General features: G+C 36.6%; 1 long non-coding RNA gene across 1 annotated transcript in view; it reads left to right on the forward strand.

Annotated features, from left to right (window-relative positions):
* The first annotated feature begins 400 nt into the window (after positions 1 to 400).
* LOC138713739 (uncharacterized) overlaps positions 401 to 27,586 on the forward strand; it is a 39,757-nt gene continuing 12,571 nt past the window's right edge. The window contains exon 1 of the long non-coding RNA XR_011335980.1: positions 401 to 788. This is a non-coding gene — a long non-coding RNA (uncharacterized lncRNA). The remainder of the gene's footprint in view (positions 789 to 27,586) is intronic.

Consider the following 27,586-nt stretch of genomic DNA (forward strand, 5'->3'; position numbering starts at 1 on the left):
GATAATATTAAAATGGATTTGAGAGAGGTGGGATATGATGATAGAGACTGGATTAATCTTGCACAGGATAGGAACCGATGGCGGGCTTATGTGAGGGCGGCAATGAACCTCCGGGTTCCTTAAATGCTATTTGTAAGTAAGTTCATGTGTAACGGAATGTTAAAAAAATTCAATACCGGTACACCTAGCGTTATTTTAGAATGTTATTAGTGTATAAGCGAATAAATGATTGTTATTAGGAATAGGCAACTTTTCAGTATATCAATTACAATGTATATTGTAATGTTAAGCATTCTACTACAAATTTATTTTTTAAGAAAAGGGAATAAATAATACAGTTCAATGACATTGTGAAATTAATGCACAAAGCTCTACTAAAAGTTTACAAATTAGGCTCCAGATGGCAGTCTATCACCAGTTCACCAGTCAGCCACTAGCTGGCATGAGTTCAGGGTTGTTCTAGTTTAAACATCGAAGCATGTTGCGTATGGAGGGAAAACCAATATAATTCATATTTAACTTGTCGATAATATAATAACGGTAGTATTTAAATGTCATTTTATTAAGTACGTTATGCGATTATGCGTTTTTACCTGTAGACATTAGTTTAATTCGCGAGTGAACAGTGCAACAAATAGCGAGTGATGTGTTGGATACTTTCAGTTTGAATATGTGGATGCTTTTCAAATCTATCAAATTTTTGTGATGTATAGTGTGTGATAATTCAAAATATTAGTTTTAAATATGTATGCTGTTACCTACGAGCTGACTTCGAAATATATTCACAGGTTAGACACATTAAAGTAGCCTACTTATATGTGATTTAAATTGAGGTTATGTTTTGCACCTTCACTGTACTGTTGAGAGCTTTGAAGATTGCAAAGTTAAGGAATGTGTCCATCGGCAATCCGGCACGCCGCGCATACTGCTGCCTCAGCGATATCTTCCGTAAATAAAAACATTAATTTTACAGAGAGCTTTTATTTTAATACAACTTGCTTCACCAGGAATTCTCTGTTTGTTTTAATAATCGTTTTATAGACGTACTAGGAAACAATTTCGAGGTAATTCTCTAGGAAAGCTACACTGAATAGAGACTTTTTTTTTGCTTTACTGGCTTTTGTAAGTTGCATAATATAGTGACAAACACGTGGTTTTAGTTAGCCACAAATATTTTCAACATAAAAGTCGTTTGATGGTAGGTCTATACCGTACTTGTATATTCCAATGCACTGTTGTAGCTTCCCTCCACAACTTGTTATCGACACAATAAAACTCGAAAAGTCCAGGGCGCAGTGGTAGGGAAGTGGACCATTTCCCTAGTAATTTGTCCTCGGGACTTTTCGCATGTTGGGTTGGTAATTAATAGAAGGGCACGGGTGGTTCTCCCCGTCTACTAAAGATTAACAGCATTCCTGGTCACTTCTGTTGCAGACAAGTCACCCATTATATTATGTTCCCACACAGCTCTCTTGATTTTAGCCTAAGCCATTGGCGTTAAACTCACACCTGTACGGAGGTAGTCATAGAACTGTGTATTCAGTCTTTAAATAATTTATAGAAAATACGGTGTAACTATCCATTAAACCTCAACACTTCATTAAAGCTATGTAGCTTCTTTTCCATGGATTTTTGTGCTTTTGAATCAGTTCAAAATGTCTCATCCATAATTTTTTCATATGTTCAGAATATTGAACTTTTTTGTAGCCATTCCATTTGTAGGCCGTGCTCTTTGACAGAACGATGGGAGAATAGTTTTTTTTTAATGGTGTGATAAGGAGTAGCCTATTATTAATAATTGAAACTCTTTTTTTTTTGGGTGGTTTAGGAGGTAGTTTTCTTATTTTCAGAATTGGCACATGAATTTGGCCATGGTAATCATCACTGGCCTTACCTGCCTAAATGACTATGCTCTAATAGTGAAACTACTTTTGGACCGATCATGGACGAGTATCAGCCTATTTGAGGAGCTTCTGTTATTCAGATTTCTGGAACATCTTCATTCTGCCAGCATTTACAAAATGTAAGATTATTATCATCCACTCGAAACTGATAAAACAATGTTCCTATTTTGGGGACAGAGAGTTTTGATGCTCCTTAAATACCCAAGTCACTAATTAACAATATTTGGACTCTCAGTTTTTTCCTGTTGCTACCACATCTCTTTCAATTCAATCCTATTTCATGCAGCAATCTCCTTGACACGTGGATCTTCCATGGAAAGTTATTTTTTTTTCTGTATTTTTTGCTCTAAGGAGTTTAGTAAGTGCCGTAGTACAGGAACTTTATGTGCCATATAGAATTCTCTTAAAATCTCTTATCACTTGTCTATCGAAGTCATCACAGTGGAACTTATGATCTTCAGATCTTGACCATTGTTTACCTAGTGTAAGTAGGCATACTGGCTAAATCTTAGAGAACAGATCGGCAGTAGTAGAGTTGATGATGCCAGAGCTTGTATAATGAAGTACTTTATTGAGGCTTCCGTTGTGTATACATTTTTATTGTTTGATATTAGAGTAATAAATGATAATAAATAAATTTTTATCCCCACTCTTGCCACACATTTGCCACACGGCAGCTGCTTTCTCTGTCTACTGTCTACCCCCTGCCCTGGTGGATCATTCCCTAGCCAGCCATAATGAAATGTGCATTCGACACAAGAAACCAAATAAAATGTGCATTTGACACTCACATATTTAGCATAACACAATACACAACAAACCAAAATAAAATGTGCGGGAAGCCAAATGTGCATTTGACACTTACGTATTTAGCATAACATTCATTTGTGAACATAACACTGTCGGAGACCCATACTTCGATTGTATTCCACACACAATAGTCACCAGAGCCACGCTTGCTTTAGTCAGGACCCGGCACGTGATGGAGAATTTGGTTTGGGAACACACAATACATAATGTTAGTCCTCATTGAACATAAGTAGATTTGTTTTACCTCTTCCAGCAAGGGATGTCATAATCGAGTGGTCTAAAGCGTGTTACGAACAGGCTGCGTGAGTTTTGTTGGCAAGTTTGGCAGATCGAATCCTAGAGTGAGCGAAAGAAATAAGAAGAAAATAAAAGAGAGAGATGGTGCGTGAAAAAGAGAAAGAGAGAGAGAGAGTGTGAGACGAGATAGACAGGGAGACAGAACGGAGTTCTTATTTTGCTTAGTAGATGATACTTTCAATTCCACTTTTGTCCACTAGGTGTCTGGTGAACTAGTAGGGGAAAAGTGGAGAGGATGGCGGGCGGAGCTTCTACGATCTGTTCTTTAAGATTTCCCCCCTAATTTTTACAGAAGTAAGCTAGTTAATATGTGTAACTTTTACCACTTGAGTGTCGATTACACATTTAATTTTGACGGAATTGAGCTAGTTAATAGGCCTAGGTGTAATTTAGGTTTGTTGTGTGTTGTGTTATTCTAAATACGTGAATGTCGAATGCACATTTCATTATGGTTGGCCTTGGAAATGGCAAGAGTGGGGATAATTTCCTTTACTGGCGATCTGTTCTTTCAGATTTAGCCACACAGTACAACACTCACCTCTGAAAGTAACACTATTGGAGACCTAAATTCGCCTCCCTCACTTCCTCACTCACAGATGTTATCTGCCCATTGAACATTGAGAGAGAGAGAGAGAGAGAGAGAGAGAGAGAGAGAGAGAGAGAGATTTTCTACTTTTACTTCCTAGAATGGCGTTTTCTTGTTCCACTTTCCTCCGCTACGTGTCAACCCCTACTTCCTAGTGAAGGGGATAGTGGGTGGAGCTTCTACAATCTGTTCTGTCAGATTTTCCTCTCAGTTCCGCCAAAATTAAATGTGCATGCGACACTCACGTGGTAAAAATTACACATAGTAACTAAACTCTATTCCAAATGTGTTGGGAATGCAAGTAAACAGAGGCAGACAGAGAAAAAAAACGCGGTTCACAAGCTGCCAAACTGACTTTGCGAAATTATGAATAAACATTGTCTGGAATTTTAATAGAGAGTAAAATAATATAATAGAGGGACCAAGGTTCGAAACTTAACTGCAGCACTATCAGATAGATGGAAAATAATGTAATATTACACATACCTTTTGTTGTTATCGTTTCGTGTTTATTCACTCTCTGAAGTGCTGTCTTCTCCGATGTTGATGACCATCTCTTCAACCTCCTCCACTATATTGTCCATGTCCCACAATCGAGGTTCTTCTGTCACTATCACATGGCGAACACAATCTGCCCATTTTTCAGCTGTTATGTGTTCGAAACTTTCATTAAGTAACCTTCTTACTTGTAATTTAAATGTGGTATTGCACTCCGCCACATAACCTTTCACTTGAGCCCATATTAACTCAATTGGATTGAGTTCACAGTGGTAAGGTGGTTGTTGTAACACTGTCATATTATGGTTTTTTGCCATTTCGTCTACTACGTTTTTGTCATATGTACTTCTATGCTGTGAGACAAGGAACAACTCTTTTTTCAACAGCCCTTCACTGTCCAGCGGAATCTGTTTAGACTTGAGCCATTCCAGAATATTATCCCTCCTCCAAGCGGGTGTGGGTAACTTCTCCTTCACTGTATGGTATGGGGCGTTATCGAGTACGATAACACTTCCCGGTTCTAGTTTAGGCAGTATTTTCCCAAACCACTCAATGGAATGCCTCCCCTGTCATTTCTTATTGGTACTCTTTCGTAGAATGTGACTCAAACACCCATAACGCATTATCTACGAACCCATTTTCATTTCCAATATGCACTACAATTAGCCGTTTTCCTTTTCCTGTTGGATTTTTCAAACCGACACTTAAACCTTTTAAAAAAGCATCTTTAGGACTAACTATTTTCTTATCTTGCCACACTTTAGCCCTGGTAATTCCTTCGTTGAGCCAAGTCTCATCCATATAATAAATAGTTTTGCCCTGTGCTCTATATCGTCTAATATCTCTAAGATATCTTTGACGCCATATGACAATGTCATCCCGATTCAGTAAATAACTGTTTCTCTTTCTTTTTTCGAATTTGAAACCTATATGCAAAAGGAGTCTATAAAGAGTAGTTCTACTGAAATTATTTATGTCATTATCTTCGTTAACAGCTGAAAGAATTTTGTCCAATGTTGGAATTTCATTGCGTAAGTAAAATGAATGTACTTTACTCCTTATCACAGCCTTTGTAAAATCATCGGTTGTATTTAATATAGTTTTAGTTTTGGGTTTCTTTTTTCTTGGAGATTTGACTTGGCCCGTAGATCGATATTCACTTAGGTAATATTCTATACACACTGCTCTTCCCTACTCCCAAAGTTGAATACACTTTTGAAACTACGTCTGTAAGAGATACTTCAGGGTTATCTTTCACAAGAGTCTTAGGGCCGATTGCATAAACCATTTAATCTTAGATCAGAGGTTAAATTGATCCTTGTTTCAGCTGAACTTGGAATTTTGTGTTGTATAAAGTCTAATCTGAGATTAATTTGTCTAAAACTACAGTCAACTTTGACTGAATAAATTTCTCCGATTAAGTTAGATGATCCAAGTTCAGTTATTTCTTTTATGTTTGAAATATACGAGTGACAGATTGTGCAAATAAAATATCCATTATTATTAATATTAATAGATATTTTAGGTATATTTATATATATTTCTTTCAATTTCTTGCCTTAATACACAAACATTCTTATATTTTATAAGGCTCTATCTATATTATGTTTATAACAATCATTAATTAATAATGGGTATGATAGGTACATTCATAAATGTTCAATTAACTGTATTACTAAACGAAAATTGTCGTTTTATAAAGCTTTATTATGTTTAGCAGTATCAAACACCATAATATAACAGCTTGGAGAACAGTCAACCTTCTTCTTATTGTCCGCCATTATTTACATTGCACAAAAAAACAGTGTCTCCAACAGAGTGTAATACGGAAAATTGCCAAAAAGTAGTTGTAAAGTCGCTAGATTTCTCATTATCAACAAAGAAAGATTAAATTTTGTCACTATGGGGTGCTAAAAAGGCCACTAAATCCCTATTTAAGCAATATAAAAGTTAAAAGAAATTGTTGTTAAAAAGGAGTTAAAGTCGCTAGATTGGCAACACTGAACAAACCTGTATAACATGGTTCGCGCATCACGTATTTCACCTGTTTATGCGATGTTGCCAAATCCTTTTCACGTGAACTTAGATTGCATTTGAACCAAGGTAATTTGATCGCAGAAAAGTTTTATACAATAGAAGAAGTGTCTGAACTCGGTTCACTTTTCAATCTTCGATCAAAGTTGATCTTTAGTCAGGGAGTTTTATACAATCGGACCTTATACATATTTATAATCTGTATTTTTTCTCTCGTATGAAACCTTTCCCCCCCGCTTGTGCTTCTTGACTGGCGAATGTCCAGAACACCCTGGTTGAGAATCGTCATTCATGTCAGCACTCTAGGCTACATTCAGTTATGCACAACACACTAAGGCCCGATTGTATAAACCATTTAATCTTAGCTCAGAGGTTAAATTGATCCTTGTTTCAGCTGAACTTGGAATTTTGTGTTGTATAAAGTCTAATCTGAGATTAATTTGTCTCAAACTAAAGTCAACTTTGACTGAAGAAATTTCTCCGATTAAGTTAGATGATCCAAGTTCAGTTATTTCTTTTCTGTTTGAAATATACGAGTGACAGATTGTGCAAATAAAATATCCATTATTATTAATATTAATAGATATGTTAGGTACATTTATATATATTTCTTTCAATTTCTTGCCTTAATACACAAACATTCTTATATTTTATAAGGCTCTATCGTGTTCAGCATTATCAAATAACATAACCTATAATTATATTATGTTTATAACAATCATTAATTATTAATGGATATGATAGGTACATTAATAAATGTTCAATTAACTGTATTACTAAACGAAAATTGTCGTTTTATAAAGCTTTATTATGTTTAGCAGTATCAAACACCATAACATGATAACAACTTGGAGAACAGTCAGCCTTCTTCTTATTGTCCGCCATTATTTACATTACACAAAAAAAAAAACAGTGTCTGCAACAGAGTGTACGGAAAGTCGCCAAAAAGTAGTTGTAAAGTCGCTAGATTTCTCATTATCAACAAAGAAAGCTTACATTTTGTCACTATGGGGTGCTAAAAAGGTCACTAAATCCCTATTTAAGCAATATAAAAGTTAAAAGAAATTGTTGTTGAAAAAGAGTTAAAGTCGCTAGATTGGCAACACTGAACAAACCTGTATAACATGGTCCGCGCATCACGTATTTCACCTGTTTATGCGATGTTGCCAAATCATTTTCACGTGAACTTAGATTGCATTTGAACCAAGGTAATTTGATCGCAGAAAAGTTTTATACAATAGAAGAAGTGTCTGAACTCGGTTCACTTTTCGATCTTCGATCAAAGTTGATCTTTAGTCAGGGAGTTTTATACAATTGGGCCTATATAAAACTAATCTGTACTTCGCACTATTGCAGTTCAATGCCTAACGCAAATCAATGACACTTGTACACGTTGTTGTTAAAATAACAATAATAGTGAACATTTATTTTACTCAATCTATTACAGCATCGAAACACAACTGCCGGAAAGACAAGCGAGTTACAGTGAATCATGCTCTACTCTTATCTCCCACTTGACAGCCAATGGCGTGGCGACATTCAGTTGAAGGTCACGTAATGTCTGTGACTCTCTCTCCCAGGACATCTGGAATGAACTGTAGCTCATTTCCGCAAAAATTAGGTGTGCATTCGACAGCCCTTACATGGTAAAAATTACACTAATAACAAATTTAAAATGACTGTACTTACCATAATACAACATACACTTGTGAAAGTAACACTATTAGGAGACGCAAACTCGCTTCCTTGCTCTCCACTGAACATAAATAGATTCAGTTTCCACCTTTTCAGCAGGCTGCCTAAAGCGTTACTCATTACTCGTAACATGTGTTTGGTAGACAACTTCGACGGAACGAATCCCACTATAAGAGAAGAAATATGAGGAAAAAATGAGAGATAAGAAAGGGAGAGAGGAGAGCCGAAGAGGGACACAGAAGGTTCTATTTTTGCTTCCTAGATGATGTTTTCAGTTCTACTTTTCTCCGCTAGGAATTATCCCACCCTAAACCCCTACTTCCTAGTGGAAGGAATAGTGGGCAGAGCTTCGCTGTTCTGTTCTTTCAGATTTAACTGGAGAAAAGTATATAGGCTACCATATAGGCCTACACACATTTGCGGATTGATGATGCTTAGAATCTATTCCTACCCACGAACTAATAAAATAAATTACCTACAATGTGAACTTCACCACTGATAACCATGAACTGGCTAAAGTGACATTATCAGCTAGGAAAAATGTATGATAACTTCTGCATTAGTTTCTGCAGAAAATCCTCAGTTGTATTGAAAGTTTTGCATTGTGTGTCATTGGGGATTAGAAAGCAGGTTATTGGTGAGAAAAACTCTCTTTCTAACCACCTGTGCCAACATAAACCAAAAGACGTACAAGTAATGAAGATTCACTAGCAGAAACTCCCTCTTTAGTACTATAGTTGAGATACTAGAGAGTGTGTGAGTGAGACTAAGCTGTTAGTAATAAGGTTAGCTAGATTTTGCTGAAATAGATTAGTGAGAACCAGTCTATTGCTGTGACAAGGTTAGGCAGGGTTTGATGAGGAGATAGATTGGTGAGAAGTAGCGCACTATAACTGACAAGGATATGTAGAGTTTGGTCCACACCTGTGGAGTAATGGTCAGCGCGTCTGGCCGCGAAACCAGGTGGCCTGGGTTCGAATCCCGGTCGGGGCAAGTTACCTGGTTGAGGTTTTTTCTTGGATTTTCCCTCAACCCAATATGAGCAAATGCTGGGTAACTTTCGGTGCTGGACCCCAGACTCATTTCACCGGCATTATCACCTTCATTTCATTCAGACGCTAAATAACTTAGATGTTGATACAGCATCGTAAAATAACCCAATAAAATAAAAATAAAATGTAGAGTTTGAACAGGGATACATAAGTGACAAGTAGCTCCACTATTGGTGATAAGTGATAACGTTAGGAAGAGTTTCATGAGGAGATAGATTAGTGAGAAGTAGCGTACTATTAGTGATAATGTTAAGTAGAGTTTGTAAGGGGATAGATAAGTGACAAGGGTAGATGGAGTTTGTAAGGGAATAGATAAGTGATAACTAGTGACTGGATATGCAGATTTTTACCTTTTTTTTCCCTTGCTTCTGAACTTCTAATTTTTTCAATACTTTTCCGAATCATGATCGTAGAAGTCCTATATGTGAGTTCTGTTGAAAATAAAAAAACGTAAATTGGTATGTGGTGTGTGTGTGCGTGCATGCGTGCGTGCGTGCGCGCGTGTTTTTTTTCCCCCCCTAATATCTGTCCAATTGACTAAACCAAGAAAATCCCATGCTAACAGAGACAGTCACAGGTATCATCATGGTGAAATATAATTTCAACGACATGTTCTGTGTAGAATTTCATACAAAACAGAAATTCATCTCTTCTGCCCAGAGTGGGTTCCAGTGATAAGTACAGATGTAATTCTGACCCAGCCACTAGTGAGAACTTATCAAGTTGTGTCATTATTTTATTTTTAATTGTAGGCCTACAGGCCAATTTCTAAAATGTCCTCTTTTCAGCAACGTCCAATATAATGAGGTGTCTACCATGCAGAGGTTTCACTGTAGTGTTAATTAAATTGAAGCTATAGGTATAGTCTTTTTTCCAGTGCCTGTGCTTTAGTCTGAAATGAATAGGTCAGATAATTAATACAGTCATGAAAATAGAGTTTTTCAGAACCAGATTCTTCATGAAGGCAGTCACATCGATCACCATGTTCATTATTTTTAGCAGAAAGTCCAGTATCAATACTGATAACTGAAAAATAGAGCCTGAAGTCATTGAGTTCTATCTCTAAATTTTCCTTTCAGCAGAGTATCCAAATCATTCTTCTTATCATCACTAGAGATTTAGAAGTTTTTTATTTATTTATTTTTTTTTATTTTTTTTTATTTGTGGCGTAGTTAAGTAACTGTTAAGAGAGTATTGAAAGAGCCATGTATAATTCCACCTTTACAACAAGACGGTTGTCAATATGCAAGTGACAATGAAAAGTGTGAAATTTTCGCAGACACCTCTCAAGCCTCTTTCATACCAAACCCAATCAAGAATAAAGAATTCAACAAAGAAATAGAACTTTTTCCGAATAATTATCCTTCAGCACCATTGCCCGTAAACTTCACCTCGCCAAATGAGATCCACTCAATAATTCAGAAACTTCCAACAAAGAAATCTCCTGGATACGATCTCATCCCAAACTTTGTATTGAAGTATCTTACTCGTAAAGCTCTAGCAAACTTAGCTTCATTATTCAATGCTCTACTTCGTCTGAAATATTTCCCTGATACTTGGAAACATGCAGTAATAATTGTAATTCATAAACCTGGAAAACCTGCTTCAAATCCAACAAGTTACTGTCCCATAAGTCTTTTATCAACTATATCCAAAGTCTTTGAAAAGGTTTTGCTGAAACGCTTGGATACGTTTCTACTTCAAGCATCCATCCTACCTCCATATCAGTTTGGTTTTCGTCGAAATCATTCTACCAACCATCAAGTGCTTCGTATCACTGAACAAATTGCACAGGGCTTTGAAAACAAAGAACAGACTGCAGTCTCATTTCTTGACTTCACTCAAGCATTTGATCGAGTTTGGCATAAAGGTCTTCGGTACAAATTACACAAGTCCGGCGTTCCAGACTACCTATGCAACATAATGACTAGTTTCTTGTCAAATCGCACATTCTCAGTCAGAGTGGATTGTACTCACTCCTCTGTTAGACCCATTAGTGCTGGCGTTCCACAAGGCTCTATCTTAGGTCCGATATTATTCAATGTATATACCTCGGACATTCCTGCAACACCAACTGCACAAATTGCTATGTATGCAGATGATACAGCTATTTATGCAACCCATCACAACATTAACATAGCCTCAAATCACCTTCAGGAAGCCTTAAACATTGAAAATTGGCGCATCGCACTGAACTACAATAAATGCGAAGCAATAATATTTACTTTGTGTCGTCCTGCTAATCCTCCATGCATAAATCTTTCAACCAACGTGATACCGTGGAAACCAAAGGATGAAGCTGTAAAATATCTTGGAGTGCACTTAGATCGCCGTCTGTCATGGAAACATCACATCAACAACAAACTTAAATTGGCCTACTCAAGACTCGCTAAATTATATCCGCTCCTCAACAAGAAATCATCTCTAAAGCTACAAAATTGCATGCTACTTTACACATCTCTATTACGACCTCTACTGCTTTATGCCTGTCCTGTCTGGGGAGGAGCTGCAATAAGTGAAATTAAACACATCCAGTCATTTCAAAATAAAGTCCTACGAATTTCACTCAATTCTCCTTGGTTTGTCCGTAACAGCCAACTACACAGAGAAACTGGTATTGACACAATCAAACAGTTTATTCATTCACAAGCTAAGAAGTTCTATGACAACCTAGAAAATGTTCCAGGCGCCGTCCATTACTCTCTCGGAAAGAAGTCCACATTTCCCACCAGAATCAAGAGCCAACTTCCAATGGACCTCATATTATAATCAAAATTTATCATCACACCAACCTATGTAAACTATTACTTATTAACAAATATTTTTGTTCATTGAGGAGCCCAATCTAGGCTGCCCTCAATTCAGTGTCATATATTGTATTTATAATTTTTAGAAATGATCTGTATAGTGCTAAATGCGCTGATCGATCAATAAATTGTTAAAAAAAAAAAAAAAAAAGTAACTGTTCTTACTTCTCATTTTACATTATGAGTGCCCGCTTCGGAAGAATTGTCGCATCTAAATGTGGATTCTATTTCTAAAGTAACTCACACACTCTCTCTCTCCTTCCCTCTCCCCCCCCCCTCTCTCTTTTTTCCCTGATTCCTTATACTTCTTGTACTGTGAAGCCAGAAATCTCTAATTGTCCAGTTTTCTCGGAGAGATTTAAAGGAATCTACAGTTTCAGAAACAACCCTATAATCATTAGGGGCAGTTATCTCGGCTTTCTTGGGCAACTTTTTCTCTGCAACTTCAAAATGTCCCTCAGCCGGTAAAAATAATAACTCTGCACTGGGAAATGCATTACAATTTCGGATATGTGTGAGGCCTTGCTTTGCATCCAGAAAGAAAGAGCGTGTATTTTGTCCATGTTTTTATTCTGCCTGCTGCACCCATCACAGGAAAGACTTATGCAGGTAGTGTCCTGTTGAAAACTGACTTTTTCGGAAAATGACATTATTCCTGAATCCACTTCCACTTCATTTGCAACCCTTCCATGGGTCTTGTTCCATATGCCATGGACTTTGTGTGATTGTCGGTAGTGCACAGAAATAAAATGCAATTTGGCAAGTGGTAGGCCTCAGCAGTTGCAAATTTTAGTAACTGTTGGACCTGCTGTAAATCAAAGCAGAATTCGACTGAATCAGAGCTTAAGAAAATTGTTGTTGTTGTTGTTTTCTAATGCCAGGCGTTTGACAATAAAGTCATTTGACCTCTTGCACTCCAATATTTTTCAAAGATATTATCATGGCCAGCCACTGAAGCACAGATTTTGAGGTGTTCCGAATCCATTTCTTGGTTTCAGTTGCACAATGGACAGTTAGGGGACTGATATATTCCAATTCTATGCAGGTGTTTAGCCAAACAATCATGGCCTGTTGCCAATCTAAATGCAGTTACAGACGATTTTCGTGGTAAATCGGGAATTAACTGTGGATTTTGATGCGGAGAGTTCCATTGGAATACAATTCTTTTATTGAGTGATATTAATTGAGAGAGCATTTTAGTTATTTCTGCTGTTTGAGATGAAGGTGTGTGTTTAGAGACTATTGATAGAATAGCTGCTTTGGAGTCTGACAATATAACTGCATTCCTAAATTTATTGATGTGGCATAGAAGATTCCTGAGACTTTCACTTATTGCAATGATTTCTCCATCAAAACTTGTTGTTCCATACCCAAGAGATCTATAAAGTGAGAAGAGACAGCACGTAACACCTGCACCGGCACCTTGTTCTCTGGAGATCAAGGATCCGTCAGTGTGTAAATGAAGCCAGTTTTGTGGAGGGTACCTAATATTAATTATCTCTAAAGACAATTGTTTTAGTATATCAGTGTTTACTTCTGATTTCAGTATTTCTTCTGTTAAATTTATATTATATTCTATATTTAATAGAGTTAAAGGGTTTGGTTTAATTTGTAGGTTTTCTTTTAAATTTGGGATGTTGATTTTCTGTTTTAATCCTTGAACAATGGATATGAAACTTTTTTGAGTTTTCAATCTACAGAGAGGACTGTATGAATGCCAATTGTTTCCTGGTAATCTGATAAGTTTTTCATATTGAATCAGTGCTTGTTCTTTTATTGTGATTTTGATGCTGTTAATATTAGTGAGGAATCTCATAGAATCTATTGGAGTTGTGTTGATTCCACCAGTAATGAGTCTGAGAGCTTGGTTTTGAACATATTCTATTTCGTTTATGAAAGGTGAAGTAATTAATTAAGAAATTGTTTAGGTCTAAGTTGGCGAGCACCTAGCTTAGCCGTAAGGAGTTGTTTTGAAGTCGCCCGTCTTTATTTCACTTGCCATTCAAGCAGTTATAGACATCAGTTCTCGGTGATACGAAGCCGATATTGAAATAGACACAAAAAGTGTTTTGAAAAAAAAAAACAATTTTTTATTTTAAAATCTTCTGTAAGTTTTAATTGCATAACTTAAAGAGTTTGTTTATATTTAAATCAGATGACAATGAAGTTGTGTTTTAGGGTCTACTTGGAAACGGTTAGTCATAGAAATGATGTCTTAATTTGCCTCATTGTATATATAATTAAGTGCATGTTGTCTGGAGTATATCGTCCGAGAATATTACATTCCTTAAGTAAGTTTTAACTTGCTTTAGAGTAGTAATACAGAACTGATTCTGAGGTCAGAACTGGGAAATTACAAGTAGGCCTACATTTTGTGTCAGTTTTGTACATCTGAAAGAGCTGTTTTCAGATTGATTTCTTCATTGGGTCCAAAGAGAGTGTACCCTCATTATACTCGGAAATGTAGTATCATTCCTAAAAATTACAGTGATTTCACTTTCTAACTTATCCTTCATAAGCATGGAATAACATTGGATGCGCCAATAGAATGTACCTGATTTAAAACATACATTACTTACTTCCAAACTATTAAAAATTGATATATCGTATGGTATAGAGTTACACAAGAGAGGTGGGAGAGTTATCTATTCATAACAAGATTCTCAACATGACTACCTCTTAGAGCAAGGCACCTATTTAAGAATATGCCAAAATGTTTTATCACTCTCTCACACATTTGTACAGGAATTGAATGGACAAACTGCTCGATTGTTTTCTTCAGCTGGAAAATTGAATTTGGTTTTCCTACATAGGCCTACACATTGTCTTTCACATAGCCCCACAAGAGGAAATCCAAAGGACTCAGATCTGGTGAATGAGGAGCCCAAGGGAAGTCGCTTCTTCTGGAGATGATCTGATCACCGTAAAGTTCATGCAGCAGCACCATGGTAGAATTAGCAATGTGTGGAGTGGCACCATCTTGTTGGAACCACTGCAAATTGATATTCTCATAGCGGCCAAAGTCAGCAACGAATGACCTGATGACATTTTGTTGATTGTCATCATATTTTCATCCTCATCTGAGAACCATACTGGACCAATAATGCCTTTAGCACTCAGAGCACACCATGCAGTATATTTTGGACTGTGGAGAGGCTGTTCCATGATTTCTATTGATGGATTTGAACCCTGAAACCTCACATTCTGGCGATTCACTGATCCATTAAGATGGAAATGAGCTTCGTCTGTAAACCACACATTGTTCAACCATTCCTCATTATCTTCCATCATTCGATTAAAACCAGTGCACGTTTCAACACATTCACTCTTGTCTTGAACTGTTAGTGACTGTTTCACTTGTAATTTATATGGGGTCAATTTGAGTTCTTTCAAATTTCTCCTGATGGACGCTGGACACAGCCTCAGTTCTCTCGCACGGCTTCGGTATCCTGTTTTTGGCTCTGATTGACTGACAACCGTACAGCTTCAATACCGGGTGTCCGGGACAAAATTTACCAATAAGAAAGTTTAATAACTCACCAAATAATTGATGGATGAAAATGCTATTTGCGGGAATTGACAAAGGAACTTCCAAAGTTTCGAATGACCACTAATAAACTTCTCTTGTAGCACGACAGATGTCCAGGCGATATTCAAGTTCTTGCCATGTGTTTCGTAACATCTCTGGAGTGACAGTTGCACAAGCAGCGACAATTCTCCGAAGCAGATCCTACAAATTTGCTACTACAGTCTTGTACCCCAAAAAAAAGAAGTCCAGTGGGGTTAGGTCTGGGGATCTGGGAGGCCATGCTGATCCCCAGATGCGACAATTATGCCTGTTGACAATCCCACAGACTGGAAGGTGGACCCATCACTAAACACGACCTTCTGCAGATATCCATTTTCAATATCAATTTTCAACAGCATGTCACTAGCGAAATCATATCGTGCAGGCAAGTCGTTTGGTTTCAGCTTTTGAACCAATTGAATCTTGTATGCATGCAGACGTAATCTCTTGTGCAGAACATCGTGGATAGTTGACTTTGGAATTGCAAGTTCCCTGCTGGCACGGCGAACAGACTTACACGGGCTCCGTTGGAAAGCTTGCTGAATTCTGTCGACTTGCGCTTCTGTCACTTTCTTCCCGCGTGGTGTTTTCTCTACAAGAGAACCGGTCTCAAGAAGCTTTCTATGCCAAGTTGTTATTGTGTGCCTATCTGGTGGTTGCTTCTCAGGCCACTGTTGTCTAAATCTTCTCTCCACTATCTTCGGATACTTGAATTCGGCAAGCCAATAGCAGCATTAAACTTCTTGTTGCACTGTGAACGCCATTTTAATTACAGCTATGTCAACAACAATGACCAAATGTTGCCAACATCACACATAAAACTTAAAATGTCCCTCTTTCATTTGCCGCAAATTTCATTTTCCTATCTCCATTATTACGCTAGTTATTAAACTTTCTTATTGGTAAATTTTGTCCCGGACACAGTGTATTTTCTTGTGTCCTCACTGTCCTTGGTCTTCCTGAATTTTCTTTATTAAGGTTAATAACAGTCCCTTTCTTATTGAATTCCTTTTCTATATGCAGTATTATCTTTGGAGTTGGTGCTAATCGGCAATTAAAGTGATTCCAATATCTACGTTGTGTCTCTATCACTGATTTTGTTTCTAAATAAAGTGTAGTAATTTTAATTCTCTTTGCCGTAGTGAACCATTATGAATTCTCCCAAGCTTGCACAACAATTACCAAAAAGCAAAAGGACAATGTTATACCAACATAGTGAAATAACAAATATTAAAATCAGGTACATTTTATTGGCGCACCCAGTATTTCACCGCACTGGGTACAAGTTTCCTAGGGAAAGCAACTTTATGGCTGCTAATAATATTGGATAAATTAAAGAAAAACATTGTGTGAGCTGAGCTTCTTCAAAACAGTGTTTCATCCGATTCAAAATTATGGCATTTCTTTGGCATCCTACTTATGTTGACTTTTTCCCACGCACATTTTGTTGGGAGTTCAGAATTTCGTTGCAATTCATGTAAATTCCTCTTGATGACATTTACTGCAGTTTTGAAATGCTGTAATGCAGTAAGAACATTTAGGGCATTTGTTGACGATTTCTGTAGTGTTCATTCATTCATTCATTCATTCATTCATTCATTCATAGTGTTCTGCTCAACGGTAGATCTTTCACTGCAAACCCAGCATTCTCCAGTCTTTCTTATTTTCTGCCTTTTTCTTAGTCTCCGCATATGACCGATATATCTTAATGTTGTCTATCATTTGATATTTTCTTCTGCCCCCAACTCTTCTCCTGTTCACATTCCTTCCGGTACGTCCTTCAGTAGACAATTTCTTCTCAGTCAGTGAACCAGAAAATTCCTTTTCCTCTTCCTGATCAGTTTCATCATTATTCTGTCTTCACCCACTCTTCCCAACACAGCTTTGTTTCTTATTCTGTCTGTCCATTTCACATGCTCCATATAATACTTACTGGCTTTTAAGGAACTCGGAGGAGGTTCATTGCCGCCCTCACATAAGCCTGGCATAGGTACCTATCCTGAGCAAGATCAATCCAGTCTCTGTCATCAGATCCCACCTTCCTCAAATCCATTTTAATATTATCTTCCCATCTACATCTCGGCCTCCCCAAAGGTCTTTTTCCCTCCGCCGTCCCAACTAACACTCTATATGCATTTCTGGATTCGTCCATACGTGCTATATGACCTGCCCATCTCAAACGTCTGGATTTCATGTGCCTAATTATTATGTCAGGTGAAAAATACAATGCGTGCACTTCTGTGTTGTCTAACTTTCTCCATTCTTCTGTAACTTCATCCCTCTTAGCCCCAAATATTTTCCTAAGAACCTTATTCTCAAACACCCTTAACCTATGTTCCTCTCTCAAAGTGAGAGTCCTAGTTTCACAACCATAAAGAACAACCATCTCCATATCCACATTTCAAATGCTTCTAATTGCTTTTGTTGTACAGAATATCAACATGTATCAGAACAGAATAAAAAAAAGAAAGGAATTCCTAATAATTCAGGAAATAGCTAGTCCTAGTGCCTCTCTAACTAATGTCATCCCAGTCACCTTCATTTTGAATGATAGTATATCAGAACACTCAAGAAAAGGACAGAACACTCAAGAAAAGGATCCTTATTGTTGGAAACTATGCTATGAAAATTCCAGTGAGCTTGTAGAGATCTTAATAAATCAGTGGACTTTGAAGAAACAAAAGAGAATGATGAAAAGCCTATTTAATATTCATGAAAATAATTTAATTGATTTTACAATGGAACATGCTTTCTTCATTACCAAGGATAGCTGAGGTGATAACAGAGGATGAAATGTGCATAAGGAGATGTCTCTCTTATTTTTACCTGGGCCTTGTTTTCCCTCCGACCCCCACTAAACACGGCAGCACTATCGGCATAGGACTAAGCAATTAACTTCTGTTCTAGGTTGTATGGTTTCTTATTCTTGTTTGAGAACTGTTGTTAAACTGTTTACTGTTCGATTTTGAATATGGAAAGAGGAAATAAATCCCTCAACAGGGCCACTATGAGCAACTAATAATCGTGAAATGCATGATGCATCGGAAGCTTCATGTACCTATGGCTACACAGTTAGTAGCTGTTTAAATTACCTATACTGTCATCTCCCTATATATTGCAAACATATACAATCCAGTAATTAATTGAGGCGCTGACATGGGAAAGGTAGTAACTGCCAAAAACAGAATTTTTCAGGGGAAGCAAAAAACAAATTTATGAACACTTTCTCACTTACATTATTACAGAAACTGCTTTAAATGAAAGGCGTACACTCATGTTTGTGTTACATATGAAATTTGAAAAGTCTGGCACAGATTTATCTGTGAAATCCTATTTCGTGAAAATACAACATTGAAATCACTCCTTAGCCAAACTGAGAATTAACGTTATTTATACATTATGCACAAATTTTTCGGTAAAATGCATGATACTTTTCATCGAGGAAGTCTAACATAGATAACAAGTCTCTCTTTTTGGCATCAGGGACGACTGGTCTTCTTTCAAGGTGTTGCAAGCACTGCAAGTTAGTGATTGACGTTAATGACTGTCCTTTCTTAAAAATCCTGTGCTCTGTCCACATTTCGAGGTCATTAAATGACTATTGTTTTTATTACAGGAAAATCAGCTCTTGAGAGTCTAATCCAGTTGAGGGTGCTGATTTTGATAGGAGTTGTATTCAAAAACTTGTTACATTCTGCAGAAAAGTCGAAGAAATCCTCATCCTTCATCATTATTACATTATTAGGCCTTACCTCTTCTGGAACCATGGTCTTGCATCTAGTTTTTTTCTTTTCTCTGTGATGCCAAATTCCCTATCACATGGCATGTAGGAATGTTCTGAAACCAGGAATTTCAAGTCCACTGAATCAAAATGTTTCTTGGCAATAATGTAAATCAGGACCATTAGAATCATCCGATTCTTATTCTGCCCTGCACAGTTATCAGCCCATATTTGTCTAGACACACTCTGATGCTGTAAAAGGAGTTACTACCTTCTCCGCGCCAACAGCTGTGCACATACAACTTACAACATCTAGTGACTACGTTTCCAACTTCGTTTTATTACATACGGACATACTACCTTCTCTGTGCCATTGGCATGGCCATTTACTACCTTCTCAATGAAAAACCTAAAAATTCGAATTTTTGGCAGTTACGACCTTTCCCATGTCGATGCCTCAATTCTGAATTGTTTTCAAGGTAATTTTTACCACAGAATTGAGAAGAATGTTATCTAATGCAGCTAATTTCAACAACAAATCCAAGAATAACTTACTATGTGATTTTATGAATTGTCACCTTTGTTTGATCTCAAAGTCTCATGTGTTCCGCAAAATTCAATGTGGTTATTAAAATGTGTCTGTTCTTATCTACAAGTTCTTTATGATACTGAATAGAAACATGGTAGCTTTCATACAGTCATTTTTTTTAGTTGGTTATTTTATGATGCTTTATCAACATCTCAGGTTATTTAGCATCTGAATGAGATGAAGGTGATAATGCCAGTGAAATGAGTCCAGCATCGAAAGTTATCCAACATTTGCTGATATTGATTTGAGGGAAAAGCCCAGAGAAAACCTCAACCAGGTAATTTGCCTGACCTGGAATCGAACCCGGGCTACCTGGTTTTGTGACCAGACTCGCTAACCATTGGACCATACAGTCAAAATGTTTACAGAGCCAAATGGTTACATTTTACGTCATTTTCATACTGATAGATCAGTTATCCCAGTCATAGTCCAACTAGTTTCTCCACCAAACAATAAGCACACGAAAAACCAAAAATGCAACTTCTTTTCTTCACTTGCAGTCAGCCTTTTCTAGTGAAACCAAGATAATGCAAATGTTTTGTTCTGATTCTAGCAATTCTGGTGAAGCTTAAAACCTCTAGGTTAGTGCATGCCTAGTCTTTTTTCTTCTTAACTTAACGAAGAGAGCAGAGATTTTGAGGTGTTCCGAATCCATTTCTTGGTTTGAGTTGCACAGTGGGCAGTTAGGGGACTGATATATTCCAATTCTATGCAGGTGTTTGGCCAAACAATCATGGCCTGTTGCCAATCTAAATGCAGCTACAGACGATTTTCGTGGTAAATCGGGAATTAACTGTGGATTATGATGCAGAGAGTTCCATTTTTTCCCTTGGGATTGTGTTATAAAATTTTGTTTGTTGAAGTATAAGTATGTAGATTTAATAAATCTCTTCACAGAGTAATACGTAGATTTAGTAACAGGTCTGTAAGTAGCAGTGCTGCCCTTCTTTGCTGAAGCATCCGCATTCTTGTTTCCCAGGATTCCACAATGGGATGGTATCCATTGAAATACAATTCTTTTATTGAGTGATATTAATTGAGAGAGTATTTTAGTTATTTCTGCTGTTTGAGATGAAGGTGTGTTTTTAGAGACTATTGATAGAATAGCTGCTCTTGAGTCTGACAATATGACTGCATTCTTAAATTTATTGATGTGGCATAGAAGATTCCTGAGACTTTCACTTATTCCAATGATTTCTCCATCAAAACTTGTTGTTCTATACTCAAGAGATCTATAAAGTTAGAAGAGACAGCATGTAACACCTGCACCGGCACCTTGTTCTCTGGAGATCAAGGCTCCATCAGTGTATAAATGAAGCCAGTTTTGCGGAGGGTACCTAATATTAATTGTCTCTAAAGACAATTGTTTTAGTATTTCGGTGTTTACCTCTGATTTCAGTATTTCTTCCGTTAAATTTAGATTATATTCTATATTTAATAGAGTTAAAGCGTTTGGTTTAATTTATAAGTTTTCTTTTAAATTCGGGATATTGATTTTCTGTTTTAATTCTTGAGCAATCGATATGAAACTTTTTTGAGTTTTCAATCTACAGAGAGGACTGTATGAATGCCAATAAATTGTTTCCTGGTAATCTGATAAGTTTTTCATATTAAATCAGTGCTTTTTCTTCTATTGTCATTTTAATGCTGTTAATATAAGTGAGGAATCTCATATAATCTATTGGAATTGTTTTGATTCCACCAGTAATGAGTTTGAGAGCTTGGTTTTGAACATATTCTATTTCGTTTATGAAAGGTGAAGTAATTAAAATTTCTCCGCAGTATGTGAGCACTGGCTGTATAAACATTTTATATGTAGTGTTCAAAGTATTCCTAGAGCATCCCCATTTCTTTCCTGCTAGTCTTTTTAGAAGGGAGAATCTTTTACGATCTTTTTCAGAAATGTATTTCAAATGGTTGCTCCATGTTAACTTACTATCGAAAATAACTCCAAGATATTTGGATTCATAAGTCCTAGGAAGGTGTTGGCCATTGTATTGGATATTGAATTCTCTTTCTTTTTTACCAAGTGAAAATATTTGGTAGTTACTTTTACTTAAATTGAGTGTCATCAAATTTGATGTATTCCATTCATGTAGTTGATTTAGAGCTTCAAGAGCAGAATTTTGAATTTTGTCTCTATGTCTGTAAGATCCGGAAGTCCACAAAACTATATCATCTGCAATTAGTGCTGTTTTCATGTTTGATTCCTCTAATAGAGAGGGTAAGTCATTTATATAAATATTGAATAAAGTTGTGCTGAGGACAGCACCCTGAGGTAGACCTCGATATGTTTGTCTGTAACTAGAAAGTGAGTTATTGAATTTAGTGGCAATGAATCCTTGACTAAGGAATTCTGATATCCATCTGAACATATTGCTGGAGATACCTAATTTCTGGAGTTTTAGTAATAATTTATTTCTCCAAACAGAGTCATATGCTAACTAATGGCAAGTTGTAGCCGATTTAAGTGAATGCCATATTTTAACGTTTTGTGGCTACTTCATTCACACACAACCCCCAGAATGTCTGGAGGACCACACCTGCTGTTGGTTGACGGGTCCACTGTACCTAAGTGGGAGAACTTTTAAATTTTCATTTGCTTCGTCTGACTCCAAAACAACTTCTAAACAGCCTTCAAATCTAAGTCTCGTTGTGTTCTGGGATATTTTGTACATCTGATATCTGTCACTATAATTTTTTCTTCGTAAACACTACATTCTGCTTGTTTTCTTTTTGAATATTCAAGATTAATGAACACACGAAAAGTAATAATGTTTCCCTCCTGTAGCAAACTGCATTACGTCTGAGCGAGTTTTAAAATTAGCGAATCAGTGTAACTGAATTTTTGAGGTGCCACATCATAAAATTAATGTTATACGAAGACATTTACACAAGTTTTGAAATTATCGAATCATTGTAGCAGATTTCTTGAGGCACCATGCTATAAAGTTAGTGTTATTTTGCCTACTTATAGAAATACCGCAGCAGTATGCAAGCTTAAAATTAACAAGTCACAGTTACTCCTGAAGTGCCAGACCATGGTTTTTCATAAAACAACGAATGGACAAGCATTGTAGAGGATATGAGATGTCCGTCACTACTTTTATGCAAGATATCAAAATATTTTTCAAATAGCTAACATCATCCATTTCAAAGTGTGTTAAAGACTAGTTAAACTTAATATATTTCCGAGTCTATTTTTTTTTTGCTGGTATGGTAACAGCAAGTTTTTATTTTAGATGGTATGGCGTACTGGCCAACTACAGTGCTGTTAATTACATAAATTTAATATCTAACACTATAGGATACTATAATACTGTACTGTATATCATTGCACATTATTAATTTAATTGGACTAGGAGCTATCCATTAGAAGCCTTGAATTCTGGCTTATCCAACTTCTTTGCCATTTCAAGAGTTTGCTCTGCATAACAAGTCCAGAAATTGACATGGTCTTTGAAAGGTCATGAAAAACCCACTCCCACAAGAGCTCATTTATTTCCATATAACCAGTTGTTTTCTGTTTCCTTTTTATGTCGCCTTTATTGACCACTCACTCATGATCCTACATTCTTTGTTTTTTAAAGTGTCACACCTGAGTTTTCATCAACTGAATATCAGCATTATTTTTCATACACTTCGTTTCTCTTTTTTTTTTTTAACTCTATAGTTTTTACTTAATCTCTTAATGATAGTACCACAGTCTACTATATACAGTCGCGAAGCTCAATATGTAGTAAAAATGCAAACATGGGTAGTTGCCCACCACTAGGATCGCTACTATTGCCTCATCATCGCAGATCTCTCTCCTAGCAGCCGACAAAATATGTTACACTTTCGTTGTCGTGTTCTTTTGGAAAAATTAACACCTTCCTTCCATTATTGAAATATTAAATGCATAAAGTTAATTTATTATTTTAATGAAGTATATTAAATTCCACCATAAACCCGAAGATACCTGCAAGAAATAAGTTAATATAATTTTTGTTTGTGCAAAACGAACTGAAATTTACTATAATAGCTTCACTCATTCAGGATTATAGCGATAATTAACTATGAAACCAATAAATATTAATTTGCATTTCTCTTTACAACAATAATAATGGAAATATGAATTAATGGAGTAACTTACGTGTACCGGTACTTGTAGTGTAGGCTTACGTAGTTAACAAAGTGGGATGAGGTTAAGCAATAATAATCACACCAGAATTGGAAATAAAACGTGATCAATAAATTTTATTGTAACAGACTTTTTCTAAGTCTCTAGTAAAGCAACAAATAAAAATAACAACAAAATTAACAGCTATAATTAAAAGAATATCCTTTGAAGAAAAAAGTAGGCCTAAGCAATAATAATCCCACCAGAAGTGAAAATAAAACGTGATCAATAAATTTAATTAAAACAAACTTAATTTTTCTACGTCTTTAGTAAAATAACACATAAAAATAATAACAAAATTAATAGCTACAATTAAAAATATATCCTCTGAAAAAAAAAAGTAGACCTAACCTTTATTTCTCTGGAAATTTAGCAGCCTAAGTGACAGAACTTTAACAGGTATCTAATGTCCTTTCGGTTAGACTGAAACATTTCATTGTGAAATTTAAGGATATAATGTATTCTAACAGTCACAAAGAACTTCAAATTAACAGTTTTGTTTCTGCACAGCATTCTTGTGGAAACCCAGGAACCTTTCTGAATCTTTTGGAAATCGGAAAAAAGATAACTCTGGCCTCTTTCGCTTATTGTTGCTACAGTTTATAGCAGTACAAACGTCTCCTCCTTGTCCCATATTATTATTCCAATTATTACATTTTAGCCATTAACATTTTCATTATAACCAATAACGAACATTTCACAAGCATCAACGTGAAACACGCAACGAGCTAGCACTCGATAGAAATACGACACAGTCCAAAGTCGACCATGGACAGTCTATTGTTTCTAGTTGCTAACCGCTTGGAGCGCTTTATCACGAGATTTGCAAAAAAACACCTCAAGCTTCGCGACTGTATATAGTAGACTGTGATAGTACCATATTCTTATGCAACTTTTTTTCTTTTTATCATGAAGTCACTACAATTGCACTCTGACCAGCTACAACAGTATACAGATGTGAAGCATTGAAAATCTTTGAACTCATCTGCCTAGTCAACAGGTAATACAGATTTATGGCTGCCAGGTCAACACACCGTCGCACCCTCTAAAATTTTGCAAGGAAAACTTATTTTTATCTTAGTGACCTACATATTTTTTACATTCCTTGAAATTACACACTGTTGCAAAATGTAGTTACCATTAATGTGGTGTATCCAAAATATTACTTTCGTTTTGAACAGTAGCAGACAGTTTCTGTATTATTGAGTAAAAATTACACATAACTTAATACATACAAATTTCACTGGGATCAATAAATTATTCCGAAATAGACAGGATTCCAGATTATTCAGTTTCTGATTTGAACAGGTTTCACTGTATTATGACTATTTTAAACACTAGGCCTACACACTAATCACTAATTAAATAATCAATACCCAGAACTTATGCTTTCCACAATTGCTAAAAGTGAACTGAAATCTGAATTTGAAACATATATGTCAAAAGCTTAACCATGTAAACGGTCACCAGAACATGTTACATGAGGTCGAAAGAATATAGACCTAAGTGAATTTACAATAACGTTGTCGTAATACCTGCCACTACAGCTTTGTAACCTATGTATTGTTTTTTTTTTATTGCAGGCATGTCCCTAGCTTGCTTGACATTTAAAAATGCATTTAAAACTTGCTTTCCCTCAAAGGTTTGGTGGCCTTGAAAATGGTTTTCAGTACTTGCTGTGAGGACTGCGAGTTAATAATTAGCTCCTAGGCCAAGCAAAACATACAAAACCTGTAACACCATCATACTTATATTTTCGCATATCATTAATTACGTCAGGATAATAGTTCATCATTCATTCATAGTGTTCTGTCCAAGGGCAGGTTTTTTCAGATGATAGACGACATTAAGATACAGAATCATATGCAGAGACAAAGAGGACGGCAGAAAATAGGAAGGATAATAGTAGGCCTACTTAGATATATATTTGGTCTCATTAAATTAATTATCTAACATACAAAACATTTGCTTTCATAATGTAAGTTGACCAGACAGCATCTATCAGTACAAAGGCCATGCAACTCACAATAAATCATCTCCCACACTCTCAGCAGCCAGTTCAGTCTCTCTGTCGAAGTGGTTGTGTTGACATTTGGTTGCATGTTATTCTTCTGATCATGTTAGTGAAGTGTGTAGATTAGCTTGATCACTTGGCATCACAGAAATTTACATTAGAGCAAAGGATGTTCGTGAAAGAGATTTGTCTGAAGAAGAGTGATTGTGGAAAGGTAAAAAGGTGATTTGCAAGAACATTTCCTAATGTTACCATTTCACATAGCAACACCGTATGCAACTCCATTAAAAAGTTTAGAGAAACGGGGTCAGTAATGAATAAAAGTGACAAAATGCTACAGCTTGTACTTACTGAGGGAAAATTGAATGAAATAGGGGAAAGATTGAAATATATCCCACAGAAATCCTCCGTGTCTCATGCAAGAAACTGGTGTCTCTAAATCCACAGAATACACAGTCACTAAAATTCTTAAATTTAAGCCTTTTAGAGTGACAGTAGTGCATGAAACTGCAACCTAGAGGTAATCCACATTCAATTCAGGGACTGAAAGACAGTATAAGAACTGAAATCGAGATAATCATGGAAGTTTTCCAAAAGAACTGAAATCGAGATAATCATGGAAGTTTTCCAAAAGAACTGAAATCGAGATAATCATGGAAGTTTTCCAAAAGAACTGAAATCGAGATAATCATGGAAGTTTTCCAAGAATAGCTAAACTTGCTGTGGTGAATTTGTTTGTAAATTGTGAACTTGGACCATCAGACCAAATGTACACATCTTCAATAGCTTATGGTATTTCTTCTAGAATTCTGTCAATATATCCAACAACAGTTTCCTTGCCATGGTCTAAGTTGTAGGACACAATTGTCAAGGAATGATGCTTTTCAGAATGGACTGCTTTATACTCCTCATATTTTTCTTCATCCATTAATTTCTGCTGCCACCTCCTCATTTTCTCTGCTGGTGTCAATGTCATGTTGATAACACTATAACACGCGAAAATTGTTACTACAGTTAACATTGTTTTCATTTAATTGATTATAATATTGTAACGTTTTAAACTAGACAACAATGTAACTTTATTATCTCAACAATAATTCCTTTCTACAATTCACCTTAAACGCTCTCGTCAACAATGGGATTTGCTCTACGCACAGCAACACAGCGTTCGTTATTGCACTCCACAAACGACAATGACAATTTACTTGGACGATTACAAACAACAATGAACTGTTAATCTTAACTAATATTTACAAAGCACTATTTACAAATCAGAACTGTCAGTTCTCAGTTCACAGTTCTTCTAGCTCAGTCACTCGAGTTCACAGTATCTCGAACCACAGACCTTCAGAGACAGTTCACTGTACTCGAACTCAGGTCCCTCCAACTGCGGTCCACTGTACTCGAACTCAGGCCTTCGGATGCTGACACAGTTGCGGACGCACACTCGAGTTGAACTCCGGTACACAAGACTGGCTTGCTTGCTCTGGCTTACTCACTGACTGAATAAACTGAAACTGCTCAAGTTCGCTCGCGTTTCTTCTTTTATAACCACAGCGACGTAGCCTGGAAAGTTCCACGCGTGTCCAGAGATAGCACTCCAGAGAACAATCCAGATCCTTCTCCTCTCTGCCAGCACAAGATGCGCGCGCAAACTCCCTCGCCGCGTAGGCTCTTTCCCCTCTCTTCTCTCTGCCGCGCGCCGTCCCTCAGTGCTCCGTGGAGCCCGTGTCGTCTCACGCGCGATCTGCTCTCTTGCGGGACGCTGGTCGTGAGTTCGAATCTCACGTCGCTGTCACAATATTATATGGCATAAACGAACATTATTCTCTATGAATGGTTTCTCTGG

The sequence above is a fragment of the Periplaneta americana genome, chromosome 14 (assembly GCF_040183065.1).
Source record: "Periplaneta americana isolate PAMFEO1 chromosome 14, P.americana_PAMFEO1_priV1, whole genome shotgun sequence".
Taxonomy (NCBI): Eukaryota; Metazoa; Arthropoda; class Insecta; order Blattodea; family Blattidae; genus Periplaneta; species Periplaneta americana.